The sequence below is a fragment of the Oncorhynchus masou genome, chromosome 5, assembly GCF_036934945.1.
Source record: "Oncorhynchus masou masou isolate Uvic2021 chromosome 5, UVic_Omas_1.1, whole genome shotgun sequence".
NCBI lineage: Eukaryota > Metazoa > Chordata > Actinopteri > Salmoniformes > Salmonidae > Oncorhynchus > Oncorhynchus masou.
In genome coordinates, this window is record NC_088216.1 from 12,663,639 (window position 1) to 12,673,963 (window position 10,325).

The 10,325-nt window shown below is 44.9% G+C and overlaps 1 pseudogene; it reads right to left on the reverse strand.

The window, feature by feature from the left end:
* Nucleotides 1-633: 633 nt before the first annotated feature.
* LOC135528199 (rano class II histocompatibility antigen, A beta chain-like) overlaps nt 634-10,325 on the reverse strand; it is a 19,455-nt pseudogene continuing 9,763 nt past the window's right edge.

The following is a 10,325-nucleotide window of genomic DNA, read 5'->3' on the forward strand; positions in this document are numbered from 1 at the left end:
ATGAAGGTGTCACGACTTCCGCCGAAGTTGGTGCTTCTCCTTGTTCGGGGGCGTTCGGCGCTCGTCGTCACCGGCTTTCTCACTTCCACCGATCCATGTTTCTGTTTTCCATTTGTTATGTCTTGAATATACACACCTGGTTCCCATTTAGTTATTATTATTTCCCTATTTAACCCTCTGGTTCCCATTATGTTTTGTGCGTGATTGTTCCTGATTTGTTGTTAGTCTTTTGTGTTCGGGTTAATGATCCCTGCGTGGATGTATTTTTTTTCCCGAGTAAAGTTCGTCATTTTTTACTCAGTGTTCTGCGCCTCACTCCGTTCTCACCTCTGCACAACTAACACCTGACAGAAGGAAGTTAGCGGTACTTTGGCGAGCCAATGCTAACTAGCGTTAGCGCAATGACAGGAGGTAGAAGGCTAGTTTACACAGTTGTACATTAAAGGTTGTTTAACAACATAAAAAAGTGGTTCCAACCTCTTGTTTTGTTCAAAACAATTCAAGACAATTTGTGAGTAACTACTTCCTAAAAATATATCTTGCATCCTATAGCATATATGTAGGAAGTTGTTTTGAAGTGTTACTGTAACAATAATCTAAACCCTTGGTAGTCTTCAGAAAAGCAGCAGCTCCTTACACATAAGATATAGACGCCATCATCAAACCTGCAGTCGGAGACACAAGAATTAGGAGCATCCCGAATGGAACCCTATTCCCTATATGGTACACTTATTTTGACCAGGACCGGGGTCCATATAGGGAATAGGGGGCCATTTGCAGAACTGTAATGTAGTCACTGAGAGATCACTGGGATATGTAGTCACTGAGAGATCACTGGGATATGGAGTCACTGAGAGATCACTGGGATATGGAGTCACTGGGAGATCACTGGGATATGTAGTCACTGAGATCACTGGGATATGTAGTCACAGAGATCACTGGGATATGTAGTCACTGAGAGATCACTGGGATATGTAGTCACAGAGATCATTGGGATATGTAGTCACAGAGATCACTGGGATATGTAGTCACTGAGAGATCACTGGTATATGTAGTCACTGAGAGATCACTGGGATATGTAGTCACTGAGAGATCACTGGGATATGTAGTCACTGAGAGATCACTGGGATATGTAGTCACTGAGAGATCACTGGGATGGGTGACTTGTTGGCACCAGTTCCATCCCTGTTGAACAAAATACACCACAATTTTGGTTGTTAGCATTGATTGACTAAGAAGCAGTTTATTAACATATTTGTTTATTGTTGGTTTTGAAAAGTGACAGCAGCACAATCCTGGGGGATAGATACTGTAGAGGCAGAGAGCAACAGACTGAACAATAAACTATACTATCTGTCTATAGAGATCGGCAGGTAGCCTAGCGGTTAGCGTATCTCACAGTATCCCTAACTGAAGGCTGACAAGATGTGCCCATGAGCAAGGCACTTAACCCTAATTTGCTCCAGGGGTGCTGTACTACTATGGCTGACCCTGTAAAACAACACATTACCGTGTATTTGACAATAAAACATCTTATACTCAGCATCGCCACCAGTGGTCTTCCTCCTGTTGTAGTAGAGGAGACCAGCTGCTGCAAAGACCACCCCCAGCACCAGCCCAGATGGCTATCTTACTCCTCTCAGACTCTGGCAGAGACATGTCTGGGATGAAACATAGTGACATGAATCTAGTTATAGTTACAGTTGTTTGAAAAACAACACATCATTAATTACCTAACTTATCAGAGCTCTTTGCTCCCTTATTTTAATCTTTCCTTACTTCCTTGCTTCCTTATTCCCTTCCCTAAACCATTTCCAGTAACACTCAGTTTGTTCCCTGACTTCCTTGTCCCCTGACTTCCTTACCCCAGTGGAGGATCTTTGGTTCAGTGAAGCTGGTGGGCTCCACCATGCAGGAGATCTTCTCTCCAGGCGTGGGAGTGTACTCCAGGTAGGAGTGGATCTGATAGTGCCAGTCGCCATTGACTAGCTCCTCAGAGGAAGTCATGTTTGAGGTCACTTCCTGTCCATTCCTCAACCAGGTCACCCTGATCTGTTTTGGGTAGAACTCGTAGGCGCTGTACGTCAACATGGAGGGGTGTCTGTCACCGTGGGGCGTCATGGACCTCAAATGAACGGAGGGCTCAACTGAGAGGGGAAAATAATATAATAAAACACTATTCTTTTGTTTTCTACTGCTTGGTGTTTTTCAATGGACAGGTATGGACATGTCCACTAAGGTCGTACGTCTATATACGGGTCAGTTCCCTTTCTATCTTGGGTGTCAATGTGTTCCACCTATAAGCTTTAGTAAGTGTCATTTTAGACGGAGTCAATTGAGGTGCCTTTTGTGTTGTGTCAGACTGATGCCCGAACTAGTTCTCTTTTATTCCCTCAAAACAAACTCAGCAGGATTCCACCCTGGGATGGTGCGAGTTAGATAAGAACTGCACAGACAGGTTTCTTTCTGGAAGTTCCCTGACTTGTCAAACCCAAACGTAACTCATGTAATAATCAACAAAATGGTGCTTAAAAAAATATTGTAAAATTTATGATGTGAAATCAATTTTTCCTGAAATATCTTTTTTTCCCACCACTGCTCTCCATAGAACTGCTGACTATTGTTGTTTAATCCGGCCTTGTAGGCGAGGGCACCATAATGTTTGCAGAAGAAATGAAGTGGCGTTTGAAACGATGCCAGGCCCACGGCCTTGTAGGCGAGGGCACCATAATGTTTGCAGAAGAAATGAAGTGAGGTTTGAAACGATGCCAGGCCCACGGCCTTGTAGGCGAGGGCACCATAATGTTTGCAGAAGAAATGAAGTGAGGTTTGAAATGATGCCAGGCCCACGGCCTTGTAGGCGAGGGCACCATAATGTTTGCAGAAGAAATGAAGTGAGGTTTGAAACGATGCCAGGCCCACGGCCTTGTAGGCGAGGGAACCATAATGTTTGCAGAAGAAATGAAGTGAGGTTTGAAACGATGCCAGGCCCACGGCCTTGTAGGCGAGGGCACCATAATGTTTGCAGAAGAAATGAAGTGAGGTTTGAAACGATGCCAGGCCCACGGCCTTGTAGGCGAGGGCACCATAATGTTTGCAGAAGAAATGAAGTGAGGTTTGAAACGATGCCAGGCCCACGGCCTTGTAGGCGAGGGCACCATAATGTTTGCAGAAGAAATGAAGTGAGGTTTGAAACGATGCCAGGCCCACGGCCTTGTAGGCGAGGGCACCATAATGTTTGCAGAAGAAATGAAGTGAGGTTTGAAACGATGCCAGGCCCACGGCCTTGTAGGCGAGGGCACCATAATGTTTGCAGAAGAAATGAAGTGAGGTTTGAAACGATGCCAGGCCCACGGCCTTGTAGACGAGGGCACCATAATGTTTGCAGAAGAAATGAAGTGAGGTTTGAAACGATGCCAGGCCCACGGCCTTGTAGGCGGGCACCATAATGTTTGCAGAAGAAATGAAGTGAGGTTTCGATGCCAACGGCCTTGTAGGTGAGGGCACCATAATGTTTGCAGAAGAAATGAAGTGAGGTTTCGATGCCAGGCCCACGGCCTTGTAGGTGAGGGCACCATAATGTTTGCAGAAGAAATGAAGTGAGGTTTGAAACGATGCCAGGCCCACGGCCTTGTAGGTGAGGGCACCATAATGTTTGCAGAAGAAATGAAGTGGCGTTTGAAACGATGCCAGGCCCACGGCCTTGTAGGCGAGGGCACCATAATGTTTGCAGAAGAAATGAAGTGAGGTTTGAAACGATGCCAGGCCCACGGCCTTGTAGGCGAGGGAACCATAATGTTTGCAGAAGAAATGAAGTGGCGTTTGAAACGATGCCAGGACCACGAGATCGGCGTTAAATTGCTCAGCCTTATGCATCCCAATGGGTGTGTAACCAGTAAATCTATTGAGAGTGCTGTTGTATTCCATGACCTTCACCAGGTCTGAAATAGCTCTCCAGATGTACTCCACATCGTGTGGATCTTCCCCTCTGTAATAACAAAGGTTGAGGATGGTGATAAAGTGTCCATCTGGTGAGAAAAAACATTAATGAACCATAAAGGTTGTGTTTTTACATGTTTTATTTTTTATTCAAACTGAGCACATATTACTTTTTATTGCTTTATGAAATGAATGTCAAAAAAAACAAACATTTCCAAATATATCGCAGAATTTCACAACAGCTACTGCAAAATCAAGCATTTTTTGGCTGCAGAAATCACACAAAAAATTGTGCGAAACCCTGGAGGGACTGAAAAATTGTGAAGACATCCAAACTATGAAATAACACATATGGAGTCATGTAGTAACCCCCCCAAACTATGAAATAACACACATGGAGTCATGTAGTAACCCAACCAACTATGAAATAACACACATGGAGTCATGTAGTAACCCCCCCAAACTATGAAATAACACATATGGAGTCATGTAGTAACCCCCCCCAAACTATGAAATAACACACATGGAGTCATGTAGTAACCCCCCCCCCCCAAACTATGAAATAACACATATGGAGTCATGTAGTAACCCCCCAAAAAAATATGAAACAACACACATGGAGTCATGTTGTAACCCCCCCAAACTATGAAATAACACATATGGAGTCATGTAGTAACCCCCAAACTATGAAATAACACATATGGAGTCATGTAGTAACCCCCCCCCCCAAACTATGAAATAACACATATGGAGTCATGTAGTATCCCCCCCCAAACTATGAAATAACACATATGGAGTCATGTAGTAACCCCCAAACTATGAAATAACACACATGGAGTCATGTAGTAACCCCCCCCAAACTATGAAATAACACATATGGAGTCATGTAGTAACCCCCCCCCAAACTATGAAATAACACACATGGAGTCATGTTGTAACCCCCCAAACTATGAAATAACACACATGGAGTCATGTAGTAACCCCCCAAACTATGAAATAACACACATGGAGTCATGTAGTAACCCCCCCCCCAAACTATGAAATAACACATATGGAGTCATGTAGTAACCCCCCAAACTATGAAATAACACACATGGAGTCATGTTGTAACCCCCCAAACTATGAAATAACACATATGGAGTCATGTAGTAACCCCCCCCCAAACTATGAAATAACACACATGGAGTCATGTAGTAACCCCCAAACTATGAAATAACACATATGGAGTCATGTAGTAACCCCCCAAACTATGAAATAACACATATGGAGTCATGTAGTAGCCCCCCCAAACTATGAAATAACACATATGGAGTCATGTAGTAACCCCCCCCAAACTATGAAATAACACATATGGAGTCATGTAGTAACCCCCCAAACTATGAAATAACACATATGGAGTCATGTAGTAACCCCCCCAAACTATGAAATAACACATATGGAGTCATGTAGTAACCCCCCAAACTATGAAATAGCACATATGGAGTCATGTAGTAACCCCCCCAAACTATGAAATAGCACATATGGAGTCATGTAGTAACCCCCCAAACTATGAAATAACACATATGGAGTCATGTAGTAACCCCCCCAAACTATGAAATAACACATATGGAGTCATGTAGTAACCCCCCCAAACTATGAAATAACACATATGGAGTCATGTAGTAACCCCCCCAAAAAGTGTGAAACAAATCAAAATATATTTTATATTTGTGATTTGTCAAAGTAGCCACCCTTTGGCCTCATGACAGCTTTACACACTCTTGGCATTCTCTCAACCAGCTTCGTGAGGAATGCCTTTCCAACAGTCTTGAAGGAGTTTCCACGTGCTGAGCCAAGGCCGTGGCCATGGAGTCAGCATTAGGGGGGACCAAATCTGCCGGGGGGTCTGTGGGTCTCCCCCAGAAACAAATCTACATTTTAAAACTAATTTCCTGTCATTCTAAAATAATAAAAAATGCACTAACACATGGGATTAACTTTATCTATGTTTTACAATAATGTTAAATTATGTGTCACATTGCTCTGTTTTCTTTTTTTCCTTTTTCTTGTTTCATTGTTTGTAATGGCAGAGAGGAGGGATTAATAAAGGACTACCTGTCACGCCCTGACCAGAGAGCCCTCTGTTCTCTATGGTGTTTAGTTCAGAGTGTGACTGGGGGGGTACTGTCACGCCCTGACCAGAGAGCCCTCTGTTCTCTATGGTGTTTAGTTCAGAGTGTGACTGGGGGGGTACTGTCACTGCCCTGACCAGAGAGCCCTCTGTTCTCTATGGTGTTTAGTTCAGAGTGTGACTGGGGGGGTACTGTCCCGCCCTGACCAGAGAGCCCTCTGTTCTCTAAGGTGTTTAGCTCAGAGTGTGACTGGGGGGTACTGTCACACCCTGACCAGAGAGCCCTCTGTTCTCTATGGTGTTTAGTTCAGAGTGTGACTGGGGGGTAAGGTCACGCCCTGACCAGAGAGCCCTCTGTTCTCTATGGTGTTTAGTTCAGAGCGTGACTGGGGGGGTACGGTCACGCCCTGACCAGAGAGCCCTCTGTTCTCTATGGTGTTTAGTTCAGAGTGTGACTGGGGGGGTACTGTCACGCCCTGACCAGAGAGCCCTCTGTTCTCTATGGTGTTTAGTTCAGAGTGTGACTGGGGGTCGGTCAGCCCTGACCAGAGAGCCCTCTGTTCTCTATGGTGTTTAGTTCAGAGTGTGACTGGGGGTACTGTCCCGCCTGACCAGAGAGCCCTCTGTTCTCTGGGTGTTTAGCTCAGAGTGTGACTGGGGGGGGGTACTGTCACACCCTGACCAGAGAGCCCTCTGTTCTCTATGGTGTTTAGTTCAGAGTGTGACTGGGGGTAAGGTCACGCCTGACCAGAGAGCCCTCTGTTCTCTATGGTGTTTAGTTCAGAGCGTGACTGGGGGGGGTACTGTCACGCCCTGACCAGAGAGCCCTCTGTTCTCTATGGTGTTTAGTTCAGAGTGTGACTGGGGGTACTGTCACGCCCTGACCAGAGAGCCTCTGTTCTCTATGGTGTTTAGTTCAGAGTGTGACTGGGGGTACTGTCACGCCCTGACCAGAGAGCCCTCTGTTCTCTATGGTGTTTAGTTCAGAGTGTGACTGGGGGTACGGTCACGCCCTGACCAGAGAGCCCTCTGTTCTCTATGGTGTTTAGTTCAGAGTGTGACTGGGTACTGTCACGCCCTGACCAGAGAGCCCTCTGTTCTCTATGGTGTTTAGTTCAGAGCGTGACTAGGGGGTTTATCTAGTTTTTAGATTTCTAGGTTGGTGGTTTGTGGTTCCCAATTAGAGGCCGCTGGTAATCGTTGCCTCTAATTGGGGATCATACAGTGGGGCAAAAAAAAGTATTGAGTCAGCCAATTGTGCAAGTTCTCCCACTTAAAAGATGAGAGGCCTGTAATTTTCATCATAGGTACACTTCAACTATGACTGACAAAATGAGAAAAAAAAATCCAGAAAATCACATTGTAGGATTTTTAATGAATTTATTTGCAAATTATGGTGGAAAATAAATATTTGGTCACCTAAAAACAAGCAAGATTTCTGGCTCTCACAGACCTGTAACAACTTCTTTAAGAGGCTCCTCTGTCCTCCACTCGTTACCTGTATTAATGGCACCTGTTTGAACTTGTTATCAGTATAAAAGACACCTGTCCACAACCTCAAACAGTCACACTCCAAACTCCACAATGGCCAAGACCAAAGAGCTGTCAAAGGACACCAGAAACAAAATTGTAGACCTTCACCAGGTTGGGAAGACTGAATCTGCAATAGGTAAGCTGCTTGGTTTGAAGAAATCAACTGTGTGAGCAATTATTAGGAAATGGAAGACATACAAGACCACTGATAATCTCCCTCGATCTTTGGCTCCACGCAAGATCTCACCCTGTGGGGTCAAAATGATCACAAGAACGGTGAGCAAAAATCCCAGAACCACATGGGGGGACCTAGTGAATGACCTGCAGAGAGCTGGGACCTAAGTAACAAAGCCTACCATCAGTAACACACTACACCGCCAGGGACTCAAATCCTGCAGTGGCAGACGTGTCCCCCTGCTTAAGCCAGTACATGTCCAGACCTGTCTGAAGTTTGCTAGAGAGCATTTGGATGATCCAGAAGAAGATTGGGAGAATGTCATATGGTCAGATGAAACCAAAATATAACTTTTTGGTAAAAACTCAACTCGTCGTGTTTGGAGAACAAAGAATGCAGAGTTGCATCCAAAGAACACCATACCTACTGTGAAGCATGGGGGTGGATTTTGAGTGAAAACCTCCTTCCATCAGCAAGGGCATTGAAGATGAAACGTGGGTGGGTCTTTCAGCATGACAATGATCCCAAACACACCGCCCGGGCAACAAAGGAGTGGCTTCGTAAGAAGCATTTCAAGGTCCTGGAGTGGCCTAGCCAGTCTCCAGATCTCAACCCCATAGAGAATCTTTGGAGGGAGTTGAAAGTCCGTGTTGCCCAGCAACAGCCCCAAAACATTACATTTACATTTAAGTCATTTAGCAGACGCTCTTATCCAGAGCGACTTACAAATTGGTGAATTCACCTTCTGACATCCAGTGGAACAGCCACTTTACAATAGTGCATCTAAATCATTAAGGGGGAGGGGGGGGGGTGAGAAGGATTACTTATCCTATCCTAAACATCACTGCTCTAGAGGAGATCTGCATGGAGGAATGGGCCAAAATACCAGCAACAGTGTGTGAAAACCTTGTGAAGACTTACAGAAAACGTTTGACCTCTGTCATATATAACAAAGTATTGAGATAAACTTTTGTTATTGACCAAATACTTATTTTCCACCATAATTTGCAAATAAATTCATTTTTTTTCTCTCTCTCATTTTGTCTGTCATGAAAATTACAGGCCTCATCTTTTTAAGTGGAAGAACTTGCACAATTAGTGGCTGACAATACTTTTTTGCCCCACCTGTATATGGTGTAACGACCCTGGGTTTATAACTCGCGGGAAATCGACCCTGCCACATGAGCATGCTTTGGCGGCACAGTCGATAGCGCGCCGGAGCTCGAAGGTCGAGGGTTCGAGACCCCTGCTGTTTCATTACAATATTATAATTACGGCCCTGTGCTGAGCACTTGTTGGCTGCTTTTCCTTCACTCTGTGGTCCAACTCCTCCCAAAATATCTCAATTGGGTTGAGGTTGGGTGATTGTGGAGGCCAGGTCATCTGACGCAGCTCTCCTTCTTGGTCAAATAGCCCTTTTCCAGCCTGGAGGTGTGTTGGGTCATTGTCCTGTTCAAAAACAAATGATAGTCCCACTAAGCGCAAACCAGATGGATGGTGTATCGCTGCAGAATGCTGTGGTAGCCATGCTGGTTAAGTATGCCTTGAATTGTAAATCACTGACAGTGTCACCAACAAAGCACCATCACACCTCCTCTTCCATGCTTCACAGTGCGGACCACACATGCGGAAAGCGTCCGTTCACCTACTCGGCGTCTCACAAAGACACAGCGGTTGGACTCATCAGACCAAAGGACAGATTTCCACTGGTCTTATGTCCATTGCTCGTGTTTCTTGGCCCTAGCAAGTCTCTTCTTATTGGTGTCCTTTAGTAGTGGTTTCTTTGCAGAAATTCGACCATGAAGGCCTGATTTACGCAGTCTCCTCTGAACAATTGATGTCCAGATGTCTATACTGGAACTCTGTGAAGCATTTATTTTGGGCTGCAATTTCTGAGGCTGGTAACTCTAATGAACTCACCCTCTGCAGCAGAAGTAACTCTGGGTCTTCCTTCCTGTGGCGGTCCTCATGAGAGCCAGTTTCATCATAGCTCTTGATGGTTTTTGCGACTGCACTTGAAGAAACTTTCAAAGTTCTTGAAATGTTCCGCATTGACTGACCTTCATGTCTTAAAGTAATTATTTGAGCTGTTCTTGCCATAATATGGACTTGTTCTTTTACCAAATAGGGCTATATTCTGTATACCACCCCTACCCTGTCACAACACAATTGATTGGCTCAAACGCATTAAGAAGGAAAGAAATTCCACAAATTAACTTTTAACAAGGCACACCTGTGAACTTAAATGCATTCCGGGTGACTACCTGATGAAGCTGGTTAAGAGAATTCCAAGAGTGTGCAAAGCTGTCAAGGGAAAGGGTGGCTACTTTGAATAATCTCAAATATAAAATAGTTTTTGATTTGTGTAACACTTTTTGGTTATGTGGAGGGACCACCAGAGGGCAGGCTGGTCCCAGGATAGTAGCCCAGCCCAGCATGTGAGTCAAGGTGATCAGAGGCTATTATGCACAGCTGATGGTACTAATGACCTATTCTCTTTCCCCTACGAGAGAGGAGGAACCGCTAGTGAGGGGGACTGGAGAAAGAAAAAAGTGTTTGCTTCGCCAA